Genomic DNA, 18873 nt, shown 5'->3' with positions numbered 1-18873 from the left:
GACTCAGTGTGCCACTTGTCCCATCTCGCTCAGCGCAGGTGGCCTTTGTTCTACCTGCTTTGCAACGCAGGTACACCATGGAGGAGTTGAGTTTCAGCGCAGAAGCCTAGTGGAGCACCTGCTTTGATTTCAGGATTGCTTGTTTTTGAGTGTTTTTAGGTGGAGAACTGATCTGAGAGCTGTTGGTTTGCTGACCTTGTTCCTCTAGGGGTAGGAACATCATGTTTAGGGACTTCGGATCCCTTGGATTATTGACAATTCATGTCTGATGCTGCAAGGCACAAAATTGTCTATAACATCATCAGAGGGGTTAAATTCCTCCTTCCAAACCACATTGCCCGTGACTGTGTGTTCTGGGAAAAGAGAAGGTTGATCAGTCCTTCTTCTCTTCCTCTGTCGTTTTACTACAGCTTTATGCCTAGTGCTGTAGAAGACATCGAAGGGAGGAATCTCTTCTACCTACAAAATAATTTGATCGGAGGGGTCCTTTGGTATTATTTCTACTTCCTTTGAAATGGGTGGGCCGCTGGTTCCACTTTGAACCTGTTGTGAAGTGGTTTCCTGTGTGTCTGCTGCTTTTGAAGTTTCAGTGTTCTTTGAACATTCCAGACTACTGATAATAGAATCAAATTGCTGCCATTCCTGGAGCAATTTAGGATCAATATGAGTATCCACATTTACTTCAATGTTGGTCTATTTTTGCTCTTTAGTCTGGGTCTCCTCCCGCACTTTCTCCTGCTCTTTAGTCTAAATTTCCTCCTGTGGTTTTTCTTGTTCTTTTGTTGTAACCAGAGGTTCCTTTGACTGTTCCCGTTCAGGCTCGCTTGATGATGTTGTTGGGGTTGTTGCTAACAGATCTAGAGGCAGAGTTTGCAACCTCTGTTCTCTAAGTCTGTTGAATTCAACCAACCCTTCATCTTGATATTTCATTCTGGCAAATGCCTTAACCTGCATTATTGACTCGGCTGAGGAGAACAGGTCATCGAACATATCTTCTTTATGATCAAACTTTGCCAATTTGGCATGTTCAAGTGCATTATAGGCGACTTTGTTGGGATCAAATTGCCCATTAGGGAGAGTTGCTAGAGTTAATGATTTTATCTTTGTAGCTTCTTTCTCTGCATGTTTGAAATCATGCAACGTGTAGACACCACATCTAAAAGGAAAAGAGGGCCAGCCCTGCTTCTTATTTTTCTTGAGGGTCTGTGTGACTCCCTCGGCAATGATCTGATAAGCCATTTCCCTCGCTAGCAGTTTATCAGGTATGTACAAGGTAAGGACATGAGGTTCGGCTTGGCTACCGAAAACTCTTATATAAGTGAACTTTTCCTCCCCAAACCATCTTCCTACTGATGTTAAGTCAATCCCGGCTTGGTAGGAAATCTTGGGAGCAGGTTTATCAAAAATAGAATAATGAATGGGTAACATAAAGCCATTGCAGACTTGGTATAAATGGTGCTTATAAGAAGATTTTCACAATTTCTGATGGTATATGTGAATAGGCATGGGGTCTTGTGACGTCCACCTCCAGCCGAGCACAGGAAATTCAGAATTAAAACACAAGGTATCTAAAATATAGGCACTGTAGTAGAATGGGCGAATTAACCTTTCAGTAACACGGGTCTTATTTCTAAACTCAAGAACAGTTGTTGCTAGTTTATCTGAGAGTATAGTTGCCCAATCCATTATTTCACTGTTACACGCCGCTTCCATCAAGGGAACCATTTCTATAGTGAATTTAGCGGAATCGTACAACCCCCACAATCTACACATCATTATTCCAGCATAACAATAAGGAGAACATAGGGAATCAACCGAGTACTTACCGGAAGATTCATGTTTGTGTTTTTCCAGATTTTGTCTCCAATCCCGGATGGGTTCGGATTCAATTTCATTCTCTTTTCGGAATTTCTCCAAGAACGCCTTGTTTTACTTCTTCTCTGGCTCAGGCAAATGATACATTTGCCTTAAATCATCAGCCTTGAATGACCCAAAAATTCTCCCGTCTCTGGTGCAGAAGGTTCTGTCCATGATTGGGATTTCCTCAATTTCCCACCATACTACATCCGTATATGGGAGAATTTGTTCCCGAGCTGCTATTCGATGAAGGAAGGAGTCAGCTAAGTCCTTTAAAGTACCATTAGATTTCCGAGTTGAATCTACAGAGGCTTGTACTGTTGTCACTTCAGGTTCTTCGGCTTCAATCAAATTGTAGGTACTTTGCCAAGTAATTTTGCCAAGACCAGAACATGTAGTATCAGATATCAATCCTTTATTTTTATTTGTTGGATCAGCGATGGCTTGTCCTGTGGCTGGCGCAGCGGAAGCGACTGTGGTTTTCTTAGACTTCTTCCCCATTCTGTTTGAGTTTTCTGCTTTGGAAGAATTCTGCACAGGCGTGAAAATAAGCGTAACACAGAGAATTGGTAGTGAAAATCGAATATGAGAGAGATATATTGATCAATGCGCGATGAGGGATTAACTTTAAAGTGGCTGCGGATACAATCTATGGGAAGATTTTAGGACTTACAATTACATTAAATGGCCGTTTAGAACCTGCCAATCCTTTAAATGCCCATCATATCATTAATCGGCCGAATGATTTGTTTAAGCGTTCCTGGATGTTTTTGCGGTTGAGCGTAGGTAAATCATTGTTCGACAGATCAAGCTTTTAATATGAATTGATCGTAATATCCTTCTGGCTTAACAGCTTTTTTGAAATTTGAGCTTTTGGCTTTATCGCAATCGGGCGTCAGGGAAAACTTAACTCCTTATATTGACACCTTTTGAAATACTCGATCGCCGATAGCGATATCGCATCGCATCGGGAGTGTGAGCACTTTTACAGACACATGGATGGTATATCGCCGATCGTCGATAGCGATATCACATCGCATCGTGTGTATTACCTGGGGTGCTTTAAAAACATGCATAGCATATCGCCGATCGCCAATAGCGATATCGCATCGGGGAAAATGAATGGGCCGTTAAAGTATGCTTCCTATGTCATTGCGATATGCGATCTTGCGATTGCTTTATCGCAATGATAAAATATTGATTATTTGTATTATTAAGATCAAAATGGGTTTATCGAAAAGGTTTTCATAATGTTTTTTCATTTTGTTTTCGGACCTTTTCCGAAAAATACAAGGTTGATACCAATCAAAACTAAAGGGACCCATTTCAAATGATAGTTTTCCTAAATAAATAATGATATGAAATGGGGGGTTGTTGTAGAGCACAACAATTGGCGATTCGATGGAAGAAACAGTTATCTATGAAAAGTATGGAAATGCTTAAACTTTTTCAAAATAGAGTTCTCATTAAAGGGGAAAATTCTAATATAACTAGGTATATATGCATTCTAAATAAAATGAATCTATCTTTGTTAATTTCCTCTATTGTTTAAAATTAGATACATTCTAAGTTTTAAATTGGCGTTTATTGGTTTATAATGATAAAACAGAGAACATTTCCAAATCAGTTTTTTAGAATTGACTCCTTTGTCATAGGTAGAGCCTCTGCTGCCAGCAAACATTCATAGTTTCGACAGGGATACCTTTAAACCATATTATTGTCCATTGTCCCATCCATTTAAGAGTGTGATTAACAGAATGAATTCAAAACATGTTTTCACATTTTGTATTTCCTTTCTTTTTCTGTTATTGCTAAGATAAAAAGCCATTGTCCTGGTTTGGTGGCCAGCTATCGACAATGCCATTCACTGGTAGTAATCTAACCGAACACGCTGGCTCGCGATGAGACCCCTTGTCTTATAATTCTAAGCCATTACCCTGTTTTGGTATGCAGTATTGGTAATGTCGGTTAAAATATTTCCCTATGAACATGGTAAGCAGGCTTGTAATAAGACCTCTTATCTTTAATATCAGATTTTTTAGAATTACACTCTAAGTAACCATAAACTTTGGTGAATGGGATGGACAATTTTCTCCTTAAGAGTAAATGGATGACAAGGTAATAGTTACAGATGCTGAAGTTGGATTAGTTTCTTTTCTGATATTGATAACCCTTTTTGTGGCCAAACTGAAAACATAAAATGATTTACAATACTTCTAAACTTTGAGAAGGGTTCACAAAAATTGATTTGTGATTTTGGAATGCAATTATACCTAGTTTCCTAGAAATTATCCCTCTTATGTAAGACTTCTATTATTTAAAAGTAAATATCCACACTACTTCCATGGAGCAACTTTCAAATACAGCAAAGGTCAATGGAAGATACCTTACAACTTTATTTTCTAATGGTCCTACAAACTACAAAACTCTATTAAACTAAAAAAAGGAGAAGGGGTTACCTCCTCAATTAAATAATTTCTTTAAGATAAGGCCATTAACAGGGAGAGAATCTCTCAAAGCTGATAAATCTTGTAATATGAAGGTCGAATGGCCTATATTCGCACAGATCTGAAATGGCCCAAGCCACATCTTCTGGAACTTGGTGTGTTTTCCCTTGTCCTCATGGGCTTTGTCCCATTTCAGAACTAAATCACCGACTTGAAATTGTTTTGAACCGGATGAGATTGAATCAAAGGATGACTTGATGATTTGTTGATGTTTTGCATGAATAACCTTGGCTTTTTCCCTTTCCTCTTCTAGTTTTAGAATTTGGTCATGTCTAAGTTGAATACAAGAAGAAGGGATTTCCTCAATAAACTGAACTAGGGCTAAGGAAGGAAGAACAAGATTTGTTGGTAACACTGCTTCTTTTCCATACACAAGATTGAACGGAGAAGATCCTATGGAAGCCTTCTGTGTTATCCTATCAGCCCATAGTGCGAATATTAAGGATTTGTGCCATGTTTTATGGTTCTGTTCGATAGTTCGCTTAATAATTTTAATCAGATTTTTATTTGTAGACTCTGCTAAACCATTACCCTGAGGATAGTAATTAGCGGAATATTTTAATTTAAATCCTCTTTTAATAGCGAAATCAAACATAGCATTGCCTGAAAAGTAAGATGCATTATCAAAAACAAGAGCATTTGGGACACCAAACCTGGTAATGATGAATTGATCTATAAACTCAATGATTGCCTCAGAATTTGTTGTCTTCAAAGGAATTGCTTCAACCCACTTAGTAAAATAATCGGTAGCAGTAAGGATATACTTATGCTGTTTGGTAGAATGCAGAGTAATTTCCCCAATGATATCCAATCCCCATTGCTCAAATGGTTGTTCAATGTTGACCGGCTGTAAAGGAAAAGCTGATTTTCTTTGTCTTCCACTAGAAGTTTGACAATTTTGGCATTTCCTTACATATTCATGAGCATCTCTAAACAGAGTGGGCCAATAATAGCCAGCATGAATGATTTTATGGGCTGTTTTGTCAGCTCCAAAATGTCCTCCTGCTGGTCCATCGTGTAATTCCTGCAAAACCTTTTGTGCTTCAGGTTTTTCTAGGCATCTTAATAAGATTGAATCATAATTTCGCCTAAAAAGCACATCATCAATAATTGTGAAATTTTTTGCTTTCAATCTAATGGCCCTTTTGTTTTTGTAAGACAGGTTAGGAGGTGCATATCCATTTTTCAAATAAAAAATTAAGTCAGCATATTGTGACTCAGAATCAGTAATACTTATCTGGTTGATTTCTTCGGTTTGAGCTGTATCACCTGATTCTGGAATGTTGGATGCTCATGCCAATAACCTGCAAAAACCTTGGCCTCTAACAATCTTTGCTGGTTTAATTTCTAAGTCATATTCTTGAAGTGTTGTAACCCAATTTGCCCTTTTTTCACCTAGTTCCTTTTGAATCAATAGTTGCTTTACTGCAGGAAAAGGAACTATAACTTTTGTGTGGGTTTTTAAAAGGAAGGGTCTGTAATGTTTGACAGCTTTATATACAGCAAAGGCTTGTTTTTCTACTTCGGAGTAATTAAATTCAACACCTTGAAGATTTGAACTATAAAATGAAATGGGTGCTTCCACCTTGTGATCATTGAGCTGCGTGAGTACTGCTGCATAGGACAAGTTGGATGCGATAGTATACAATGTAAAATGATTAGAAAAATTGGGAGTATTTAAGGCTGGGGCATTGATTATTGATTGTTTGATTAAATCAAACACTTCCTTTTCTGCTAATCCCCACTTAAAGACTGAATTTTTCTTAATCATAGTTTGAAGTGGAAAAATAATTTGAGAAAAATCTGGAACAAATCTTTTGACAAAATTGATTTGGCGTAAAAATGACTGCATGGATTTTTTATTATGAGGGAAAGGGATTTCAGAGATTTCTTTGATCTGGTTAGGATCAATATAAATGCCATCTTTAGACACAATAAAGCCTAAGAGCTTTCCTTGGTCAAGAGCGAAGAAAGATTTTTTAGGGTTAAGAGAAATACCATATCTTTTGCAGCGTTGAAAGATTTGATTTAGATCATGCAAATGATTGGACTTCTCCTTAGAAAATACAATAATATCGTCTAGATAGACGACTACTGTTCTATTAATCAACCCTTTAAAGGCTATATCCATCGCTCTTTGGAACGTCGCTCCTGCATTAATAAGTCCGAAAGGCATTTTCTGATACGCATATGTTCCCCATTTTGTTCTGAATGTGGTTTTAAGCTGGTCATCAGGATGGACCAGAACTTGGTTATATCCTGAGAAACCGTCTAGAAAGGACATTAACTCAGAGCCTGCTACTGATTGGAGTATCTGCTCCATAGTAGGTAATGGGAAATTATCTTTTAAGCTCGCCTTGTTCAAATTTCTGAAATCAATACAAATCCTAATGTCACCATTTTTCTTTCTGACTGGCACCATATTGGAGACCCAGTTTGAGTGCCGAACGGGAAAAATAATCTTAGCTTTCAAGAGTTTGTTAAGTTCATATTTTATTTGACTCTCTAAGTTCGGATGTATTTTCCTCAACTTCTACTGAATTGGTTTCTGATCGGGAAGCATTGGAATGGTATGCTGGATGATGGATGTATCATATGTCTTTAAATCATCATACTTCCAAGCAAAAGCCTGTTTATTTTTCCTTAACAGTCTAATGAATGCCTCCTTCTCTTCCAAGGAAAGTCCTAATCCTAAATTAATGTTTTGAGGAGTTTGCTCAGTGCCAAGATTTATCAATTCAAACCTTAGGGTAGAACTTTGGAGCTTTGCATTAGTCATAGGTTTAAACCTGTCTTTAATATCATAGAGATCCTCAAGCTTTACCACAGGCTTAGGGATTGAGTTTTCCTCAGGTTTACCTCTCATTTGAAGGTCATGCTCATTTTCCTCGATGATTTGATCATCATAGGACTTTTCGGAAGTTAAGAACTGTAAGATGTCTTCATCATGGTTGAACACTCTCCAATTCGTGACATTGTCAGGAATTGATGGCCTAAAAAGCAATTCTACTGAAAATCTATCTGGGCTGTAGTCTTCAGAAGGTAGGAGCTTGGAAGCAACATTGGCTAGCAGGTCACCTGCCGAGTTTTGAGACCTGGGAATAGAAGAAATATTGAATGCCAAAAATTGGGAGGTGAGTTCCTGTATCAGCGATTGATAATGCTTGAGATGGGTGGAAAGACAATGAATTGTATTCCTTACCTGTTTGATAATAATTTCAGAATCTCCGAACACTTTCAAATATTGGACCTTAAGGCCAATGGCTTTATATAGTCCTTGGACTAAGGCTTCATACTCTGCTGTGTTATTTGTGCATTCAAATTCTAACCTACAGGACAACATTGTTTTTTCCCCTTGTGGGTTAATCAAAATACATCCTACTCCTGAGCCCTCACTAGATTTGGACCCATCGAAATATAACGACCAAAATAAAGAAGTATTAAAAATTTTATTTACAGTTTTCTCAGTACATTGAAACATCTTGACCTATCTGTTTGTGAAAAATTTTCAATCTGAGATGTAAAATGGTTTACTGAAAAAGGAGATGGCTGGGTAGTGAAGTTGCCAAAGAATGACTCTGATGAATAATTCCCCAAAATGTTGTTATTAAATGCTATTGGCTGGTTTTCTTGCTCAAACTCAGTAACTGCATGGGTCGTATCTTTTTCTCGATCGATCCTTATTTGATTTGGCTTACCCTTATAGGGAAGACACATATGTGACCAATCAGTAGAAATATACCCATGTAGTCTCTCAGACCAATCCCTACTCAAGATTAAAACGTGAAATTCAGGTATATCGGCTATTAGGATATCAATCCTTTGTACTATTCTGGGATCAGCAGATAACCTGATAGTTACGGAATTAATTTCTCCTAAAACCTGTACTTTAGTCCTGTCCAGCTGTACAATATGAATAACAGACTTCTGGGGTTCAATGTTCAGTTTGGAACAAACTAAAGCTGGAATTATGTTAGAAGATGCCCCTGAGTCAATCAAACAGTTGTGAAGGTTTCTATTGTAGATCTCATAGGTTAGAAGAAAAGGTGGAGTATGAGAGTTTGATCTATCTCCTATTAGGACTGCATCAGTAGATTCAACCATACCAGAAGGTGGTTGACCTGTATCATTAGAGGCTTTAGCACTGGGAAGAGGTGAAGTGGGAACAACGTTTAATTCTTTGAGAAGCAATTTCTGCTGATGTTTTAACTTGCTAAGTTCAAACATGGTAATGTTTACCTTAGTTTTCTTCATATCATCAACAATATTGTAATCCATTGAATCGGATACCACCAAAGTTTTAGATGTTAAAGGAGTATTTGACGTTGAAGGTTGGTTTTGAGGAACTGCTGCATGTGGCTTCTTTGTAGATACTTTTTCCTTTGTTGTAGCAGCACCTGCACTCCTTTTCTTTGAAGTTGCCTGAACAGGTTCGGAGGTACTTTTACTCCTAGTAGTGACAGGAAATGCTTCTTCTTCATTATCTGTATCGGAGTTAGGCAGTATGAAATCCCACATTCCATGACATTCAACAACTTCCTCTTCTTCATCAGTAGGTGTAACTGTTTCTTCTTCTCCCTCTTCAAGATCTGAATATGCATTTGATATAACATTTGGTGGTTTTGATTCATTTTTCTTATAATTTCTAAAGGGTCTTTTGGTTGAGGTTTCGGCTACCTGTTTTTTGATTTCAACCATTTCGTTTGACAAAGTCTTGAGGACATTTTGCAGACCCTCCATGTCATATGGATCTTTTGGGGTTTTCTTCTTTGAATCATCTTTAAAAGAAACCTTTTTGGCTTTTCTGTCTTCTAGAGTAGCTTTCTTTTCTAGAGCATTAATTCGTTTCTCCACAGCAAGTGCTTCTCTCATATTTCAGCTAAAGTAGGTTTCCCAGCCCTGTATATAAAAATATCTATATTGGCAGGTAAGGCGGTTATATACCATTCGCTTCGGATTTGCTCACTTGGTTTGGAGGCCGTTGGGATTTTATTCAAGAGTTTATTGAATCGGTCGTTAAATTCCTTAATCGGTTCCCTATGCTCTATCCTAAGATTGGAGAGATCGTTTATTAATGTAGCCAAAGACCTATCATCTCCATACTTAGTAAGAAACTGCTCTTGGCAAGTGTTCCAACTGGTAATGGAACCAAAGGGTAAAGAAAAATACCAGGATCCTGCTGATCCTTGCAAGGTATAAGGGAAAAGTCTAACAACAACATCTTGTTCTGTTACTCCTTTCAAGTTGACTGCCAACATGAAGTTATTAATATGTTCCTCAGCTTGGGTCCCATCATTTGGGTTAAACTTGGGTAGCCATTTTTCAGGAGCATCAGGTAATGCATGCAATGGTGCAGGCATGTTGACTGCACCAGGCCTGGTCCATGGATCTGCCATTATAACAGCAGTAGTAGGTGATACTACTGTGGAAATTCCAAATGTCTGGGAAGGAAATGATATTGCGGAGTGAGCAGGTTGGGATGTTAAAGTTCCTAATCCCTGATGAACAACAATATGTAATGGGGGAGTGGATGGTTGACTTCGCACAGGGGAGAGTGAGATGGAGGATGTGGATGAAAGCTCTTCACTGTCAGATCCTTCAGTATATTTCTTTGCCTTTTTATTTTTGGGTAAAGGGAACTCAGTGGGTTCAATACCGAGCTTTTCGTTCTGAAGTCTGGTGAGAGGGTGATATAAATTGAACTGCGAAGTCGCACTGCTTTGTGATACCTCAGATTTCTGTGGTGAAATCGAGAAGCTTTGAAGTTTGTGGATAAGAGACTGGACTTCAGGGGATTTGAAACTTAATTGTTCTGGAGTATGATGGGTTTGAGCAGTGGTAGTTGTTTCCTCTTCTTCTTGCTTGGATACTGGAGAACCAGCATGCAATTTGCAAGTACGAGGTCATACGGAGGGAGAATTACTCTTAGAATGGCCTCTAAATTTTGGTTTGCTTGCCATTCACAGTTGGGCCCTCCTTCTAGCGCTAGAGACGTTGATGCCCCGAAAATCATTGTATCAACATTGGGGGATAACCACCCGGTCCGGACCTTAGTACAACTCCTTTTCCGTTTGGAATGGTGGCTCCGACTGGGGATAATGGGACCAGTTTCCCAGTAATGGATAAATGGGATGAATGAATGATTGGTTGACTAATCTAATGATAGGTGAATAACTTAATCTATCGATGAAATAAAAGAAATACTACCAATCCCGGGAACTATTGTATTTTTTAAAGTGTAGCGCTTGATGATCTATGTTTATAAACAGGCATGTAGATGACTCTATTCAATAAACATGGACTTTTATTCATTCAAGAATTACTCTGCTTAAATCGTTAAACAAAAGGATTAGCGCAATATTGCTACACTTTATATATCATCGATACATATATGATCAAAGGAAAAACATCCCATAAACATCCAATAGTGGAAGGAATAGAGAAATGCTGTTAAAACACATACATATATTCGATAATAGCAAAGGCAATCAAATAACAATTCATATGAAAAGAATGAATTCAGACATAGATAATAGTACCATATGAGCTGCTAAACACTCCCAATATCAATCGCTATTTGAGATTCTTCTTCCAACGCAGAAATACTTTCAAACAAAGACAGTAGTGCACATTTGCATAAAAGCTTCCTTGTCAAAATTAGAATAACTGGTCGAGTTTTATAAAAGAATATGGCTGAAGCACAATAGTGCAACTTCAGTTTTTAAGTCAAGTACAAAACTTTACGACCCTTTCTAAAAACATGAAAGGGTCTATAAATACTTAGTTAAGATAACTATCTATGAAACTGAAATCCTACTTAATTGGTATCAATTAATTTTGATCATAATTTCCTCAGCAATCTGGCAGTCGGCGGCATGACTCATCAAGTAGGCTGTTTGCCTTTGAATTTGAGCTGACTTATCGCAAGCATTGGCTCCACTTCGGGTGGCCTGTTGAGGCAAGAGCTAAGCTGGGCAGCATAGGTGGCATCCTGAATATCAGGGATAATATACCCGATTGCATCTGTAAGGAACTTGAGGGCGGCTCTTTGAGTGTGTGGTTTTACCAAGAAGAACCAATAGGTGTCCCATGTTAAACTGTTAATTCCAGCAATTAATCTCCCCTTTTCCTCTAGATCTGGATAACATGACTGCTCCAATGTTTTCATCACTGTCAATTTTCCTGGTGTGCATTGGGAAATCATGTTTGACAAGTAGATAGTGTTATTAACTAATTCAACCAAATTGCTTGAAGTTGATTTGCATCTTGAAACTGCCCTCTCTGCTTTCATTAACTGGGACTGCCATTCTGTAAATAATATATCTTTATGTGACTCTAAAATTCTTGGTAAATTCGCCGCTTTTCCTTGGTCAGTATCTTGCCAGTCAAGAAATGCAGCTATTGTTTCTTCAGCTTGATCCAATTCTGTCCTAGCCTTTTCTACTTTCTCACTTATTGATGTCGTTAGCTCACATAGTGGCTCTGCCTGGGTGATTTGTTGACATAGAAGTTTGATTTGTGCTATTAATGTCGTATTTATCTGTAGTGCTTCTACTCTAAATTCAGTTATTTGTGGAACGCCCTTTGTCTTCTCAAGCTTTGCTGATAGTTGAGCAATCTGCTCATCTTTTGTTTTCAGCATTTTCTCATTTGTTGCCTTTAGTTGTGCCAAGGCCTCTGACAATTCTTTCTGCTTTTGGATTGCGTTGTGGTCAATCCTTTGTTTCTCTGCCTGCAATTGTTGAGTTAGTTGATTGTTCAGTTGCTATTGTGTCAACAATTGTTGTTCTGCCTGCTCCGCTTTCTACTTTGCTTCAGTTAGTTGTGCCTGTAATAAGAAGATTTCCTGGTCTTTTGTTTTCAATAAAAGACTCACCTCTAATGCCTTGTCTATTGTTGCTGCTGAATAGGCTCCAGCATATTGTGACAGTTTTGTCAGGTCATCAGAGGGGTCAAATTCCTCCTTCCAAACCACATTGCCCGTGACTGTCTGTTCAGGGAAAAGGGAAGGTTGATCAGTCCTTCTTCTCTTCCTCTGTCGTTTTACTACATCTTTATGCCTAGGGCTGTAGAAGACATCCAAGGGAGGAATCTCTTCTACCTGCAAAATAATTTGATTGGAGGGGTCCTTTGTTATTATTTCTACTTCCTTTGAAATGGGTGGGCCGCTGGTTCCACTTTGAACCTGTTGTGAAGTGGTTTCCTGTGTGTCTGTTGCTTTCGAAGTTTCAGTGTTCTTTGAACATTCCAGACTACTGATAATAGAATCAAATTGTTGTCATTCCTGGAGCAATTTAGGATCAATATGAGTATCCACATTTACTTCAATGTTGGTCTGTTTTTACTCTTTAGTCTGGGTCTCCTCCCGCACTTTCTCCTGCTCTTTAGTCTGAATTTCCTGCTGTGGTTTTTCTTGTTCTTTTGTTGTAATCGGAGGTTCCTTTGACTGTTCCCGTTCAGGCTCGCTTGATGATGTTGTTGGGGTTGTTGCTAACAGATCTAGAGGCAGAGTTTGCAACCTCTGTTCTCTAAGTCTGTTGAATTCAACCAACCCTTCATCTTGATATTTCATTCTGGCAAATGCCTTAACCTGCATTATTGACTCGGCTGAGGAGAACAGGTCATCGAACATATCTTCTTTATGATCAAACTTTGCCAATTTGGCCTGTTCAAGTGCATTATAGGTGACTTTGTTGGGATCAAATTGCCTATTAGGGAGAGTTGCTAGAGTTAATGATTTTATCTTTGTAGCTTCTTTCTCTGCATGTTTGAAATCATGCAACATGTAGACACCGCATCTAAAAGGAAAAGAGGGCTAGCCCTGCTTCTTATTTTTCTTGAGGGTCTGTGTGACTCCCTCGGCAATGATCTGATAAGCTATTTCCCTCGCCAGCAGTTTATCAGGTATGTACAAGGGAAGGACATGAGGTTCGGCTTGGCTACCAAAAACTCTTATATAAGTGAACTTTTCCTCCCCGAACCATCTTCCTACTGATGTTAAGTCAATCCCGGCTTGGTAGGAAATCTTGGGAGCAGGTTTATCAAAAATAGAATAATGAATGGGTAACATAAAGCCATTGCAGACTTGGTATAAATGGTGCTTATAAGAAGATTTCCACAATTTCTGATGGTATATGTGAATAGGCATGGGGTCTTGTGACGTCCACCTCCAGCCGAGCACAGGAAATTCAGAATTAAAACACAAGGTATCTAAAATATAGGCACTGTAGTAGAATGGGGGAATTAACCTTTCAGTAACGCGGGTCTTATTTCTAAACTCAAGAACAACTGTTGCTAGTTTATCTGAGAGTATAGTTGCCCAATCCATTATTTCACTGTTACACGCCACTTCCATCAAGGGAACCATTTCTATAGTGAAATTAGCGGAATCGTGCAACCCCCACAATCTACACATCATTATTCCAGCATAACAATAAGGAGAACATAGGGAATCAACCGAGTACTTACCAGAAGATTAATGTTTGTGTTTTGCCGGATTTTGTCTCCAATCCCGGATGGGTTTGGATTCAATTTCATTCTCTTTTTGGAATTTCTCCAAGAATGCCTTGTTGTACTTCTTCTCTGGCTCAGGAAAATGATACATTTGCCTTAAATCATCAGCCTTGAATGACCCGAAAATTCTCCCGTCTCTGGTGCAGAAGGTTCTGTCCATGATTGGGATTTCCTCAATTGCCCACCGTACTACATCCGTATATGGGAGAATTTGTTCCCGAGCTGCTATTCGATGAAGGAAGGAGTCAGCTAAGTCCTTTAAAGTACCATCAGATTTCCGAGTTGAATCTGCAGAGGCTTGTACTGTTGTCACTTTAGGTTTTTCGGCTTCAATCAAATTGTAGGTACTTTGCCAAGTAGTTTTGCCGAGACCAGAACATGTAGTATCAGATATCAATCCTTTCTTTTTATTTGTTGGATCAGCGACGACTTGTCTTGTGGCTGGTGCAGCGGAAGCGACTGTGGTTTTCTTAGACTTCTTCCCCATTCTGTTTGAGTTTTCTGCTTTGGAAGAATTCTGCACAGGCGTGAAAATAAGCGTAACACAGAGAATTGGTGGTGAAAATCGAATATGAGAGAGATATATTGATCAATGCGTGATGAGGGATTAACTTTAAAGTGGCTGTGGATACAATCTATGGGAAGATTTTAGGACTTACAGTTACATTAAATGGCCGTTTAGAACCTGCCAATCCTTTAAATGCCCATCATATCATTAATCGGCCGAATGATTTGTTTAAGTGTGCCTGGATGTTTTGGCGGTTGAGCGCAGGTAAATCATTGTTCGACAGATCAAGCTTTTAATATGAATTGATCGTAATATCCTTCTGTCTTAACGGCTTTTTTGAAATTTGAGCTTTTGGCTTTATCGCAATCGGGCATCGGGGAAAACTTAACTCCTTATATTGACACCTTTTGAAATCCCCAATCACCGATAGCGATATCACATCGCATCGGGAGTGTGAGCACTTTTACGGACGCATGGATGGTATATCGCCAATCGCCGATAGCGATATCGCATCGCATCGGGTGTATTACCTGGGGTGCTTTAAAAACATGCATAGCATATCGCCGATCACCGATAGCGATATCGCATCGGGGAAAATGAATGGGCCATTAAAGTATGCTTCCTATGTCATTGTGATATGTGATCTTGCGATCGCTTTATCGCAATGATAAAAGATTGATTATTTGTATTATTAAGATCCAAATGGGTTTATCGAAAAGGTTTTCATAATGTTTTTTCATTTTGTTTTCGGACCTTTTTTGAATAATACAAGGTTGATACCAATCAAAACTAAAGGGACCCATTTCAAATGATAGTTTTCCTAAATAAATAATGATATGAAATGGGGGGTTGTTGTAGAGCACAACAAAACCTTATCTTTGATTAGTTAAAGAACAAAATAGTGCAGGAAAGGCGAAAATATTTTCTTAATGATCTAGTCCTTCCTATTTCTATTCATATAGAGAGAGTGATTGTTCTTAATACCAAGAAGAATGTAAATATAATCGCAAAAAACAAAATTGTAGAAGCTACAAAAGTAAACACATATTTCTTGATGGAAGAAAATAAGAAATTAGAAAAAGGTTTAGCTTTTTCAAGGCAACAGATTGATCATCTCTTCACCAAGAATTAGAGGTTTTGTTTCATTGATTCTAACATGAAGGAGCTACTATCAGTGATAAGTGAGGAAATTCAATCATTGGGTGACACTATGAGATAATTGTATGAAGAAATGATCACCCTTCATAAGGTGGTAGTGCCCTTGCATGAAATGAAAAAGCGATCGCAGGAGAATGTGAAATTTCTGAAGGTGACTCATGCAGCCATCATTGTGATCCAAGAATGGGGCACTAATTACATAAATGAACCATTGGAGTTGGTCGAGAAAAAAAGGTAGGAAGCTAAATTCGAAGGGTTGAGGTTAGAATGCTTGTAGAAGGAAAAAAAAACTCAACACTTATGTGGCTAACATTACAACCACTTATTCGTGATTGTACCATGGTGTGGACTCCCTGGTAAGAGTGCACAAGATACCTTCCATCAGAACATTTGTAGAAAGAAACAATAGAAACATTTTTAGGTAGGAAATTAAAGATTTCTTTAGCATTCTGATGCAAGTAGTTACTAAATAATATTTGGAGATCAAAAGAAATAACATTCAACAGTTTGTAGTCAAACCCACCAAGTTAAACATGAAGTTGTTCTTATTATGGAATAATGCTCAAATTGGTTCCAAAACTATTTATCTGGATGAAATGGAACAAGAGTTGGATATAATCCAAATCTTCCATCAAAGTTTGAGGACATAATATCACAATATAAGGCTTGATACCATTATGTTACATTAGAGCTACAAGTAGAATTTTCTAGACTAGAGGTTCCTCAATCTCAAGGACAATGTCTAAAGTTTTGTCTTATTAGGATCTACCTACATTTGTCTTATGTGATTTTGTATTTAGAAAATAATAAGCAATGTAAATGTAAGTGGAAGTCCAAGAGTCAAATAGGGAATATGAAGAGTCATTAGATAGAATAAAGACAAAAGAATCTTAAGAGTCATGAGGGAATTCAAAGGTCATAAGAGGAGGTGAAAGGTCACCTCATTTGTTCTAAATACAACAACATGGGGCTTGGAACTTGATATTAGTAGCATTGGCTTCTCTAGTCTAGCATAGGAGTGAGTATCATTCTTTGGAGAAGCAAGTGGTAGCTTCATGTTCCACTATTGGCGCTAGTGTCATATCATTGTATTGTATATTTAGAGCTTTCACTTAATGATCATAAGCTCTCATGGCCAACAAAATTTCATGCATGTATTGTGGATGTTGTAAGACTATTCTTTAAATGTTTATGGTATATGTTATTTCATTCATGCTAATGTTAATGAAATATTTCGTTAACTTTAGTATGTTTCTTGTTGGATGTGTGTTGTATTTTCTTTCATGATCATTATTATCTTGTGAACTATTTTGCAGGCTAACTAATGATTATTTATATGTTTGTGCATCTCTTTTAGGATAGTACTATTACTTTTCTTCTAGAGGCTCACTCTCTTTTCCCTTTGCATGAAAGAACCTCTTATGCATTAATTGATATTACACAAAGTTTACTCACTTGTTGTCCCAAAAGTTATGTGTATGGATTCTTATCTGTTTATTACAACCAAGGCACATATTTAAGATCACCATTATGGAAACTAACCATATTTCCGGTTGGGGCTCCTACTCCAAACAGTGTGGGGTCTAATTGGGACTCCACATTAGGGATACCCCCTTCCCTGTTGTCGGCATCCATCACTCCCAATGCCTCCCTAGTTAGGAGGGAGTGTTGAATTTGTAACTATGGTTAGTCTTCATAATGTACTTGTTGTCACTTGATGTAATAATATTTATCATTGTAAATTATATTTATAAATTCTTGAGTCAAAGGAAAATCTATTTTGATTAAAATTCCCACAGCCACTTTTAAAAAATGTAAATTTGAATTTTTAAAATGAAGTTTTGGTTCCAAAATCGACAAGTCAAATTACCTCCAAGTCAAGTCAGCCCTCTCCAAGTAACACATCCATTCACCCTAGACAAACCACTATATGAAGGTAGTTCGAGTTCCTCATTTGGTAAATTCACATTTCTAACTGAAGGTAGCTTTTGGGAAAGGGTGGCGAAGGACAAGAAGGAATAAAAGGGAGTACAGAATCTTCTCTCTCTCTAGAATCTCTCATGTGTTCTCTAGTATCTCTCTTTGTGATTCACATCTTTCTAGGGCAATTGTTGTTGGGGGCACAAAATTTCTAGGTTATTGGGTAGTTCTTGCGAGCCAAAATTCTGGGCCAATAGACAATTGCTGGGAGACCGAAATATCTGGATCATATAGGTAGAAGGAAGTTTAGGATCAGTTTGGGTGACTTGACTTGGAGGAAAAGACTAGGTTTGACCATAGGTCTAAGTGTGTATCTTATTAAACAAGAAGAATTTCTCTATTGAAATGGTTGATGGGTTTTTCCCCGTAGTGGATTTTCCGAGGGTAAATCTTGTCTCTATTTTATGCATTTTGATCTCTATTGTTCTACTATTCTTTATTGATGAATTCATGAAGTGTAATTGTTGAATGATATATTGGAACAAGTTTAAATAATATCTACATCAAAAATAATTATTAGTATTTCAGAAATATTGTGGTAAGCCTAATTGCACTAGAAAATCGACATCATCAACATGGAAAACATCTTAATTTCACTCAATTGAGTACATTTAATTATTTAAAAGTATCCATAGGTATATAATTTGGCCATTCTTAACTCATTTTATATATGAATTAATTACTCTTAACTATATAAATTTTCCTTGGATGTACTCTATTAATATCGTATAGGACTCAAATCGTAGAATAGATAAAACCTGAGTATTAATATACACATAGTTCAACTCATTAAGATTTAGAATCCACATCAAGATAAATTATCTCAAATGACAATAAAATTGGATCTATGATGTGCTTACCTCTCCCAAGATTTTGTCAACTAGAAAAAAATAAAAAGCACCTCTGATTTATTTGATTAAAATCCATCTTGTATTGTATTTTAAAATTTTGATGCAAATATCACTAGCATCGAATAATGTACGCTAATTTACTATAATTATATACTTTACCATATCTGTAGAGAATATTAATCTTTTATGAATACATTATTAATAATTCTGTGACCTGGTGTATAATTGATTGGATAACTTATTTTTATCATTCCATTTTATGCCATTTTTCTTTTTCCCATTGTCGGTCCAATTAAAATGATTCTAAGGTTTTGAACAAATTGGACTCCTCAACTTTTTATTATTGAACTTGTGGGCTATGGGCCCATGAAATTTGGCATAAATTTCATTTCTCCAACATTAGAGCTTGCATTCCTCTAAATCCCCCAAAAAAATACACTGGACCAATGTTCTTCTCTGGTCCTTGGCTACTTCAACTACTATATCGACACTTTCCATC

The sequence above is a fragment of the Pinus tabuliformis genome, chromosome 2_2 (genome assembly GCF_031772625.1).
Source record: "Pinus tabuliformis cultivar Carrire ecotype Pingquan chromosome 2_2, CPIR1, whole genome shotgun sequence".
Taxonomy (NCBI): Eukaryota; Viridiplantae; Streptophyta; class Pinopsida; order Pinales; family Pinaceae; genus Pinus; species Pinus tabuliformis.
The sequence above is the reverse complement of the archived record's forward strand: the minus strand, read 5'-3'. Positions refer to the sequence as shown.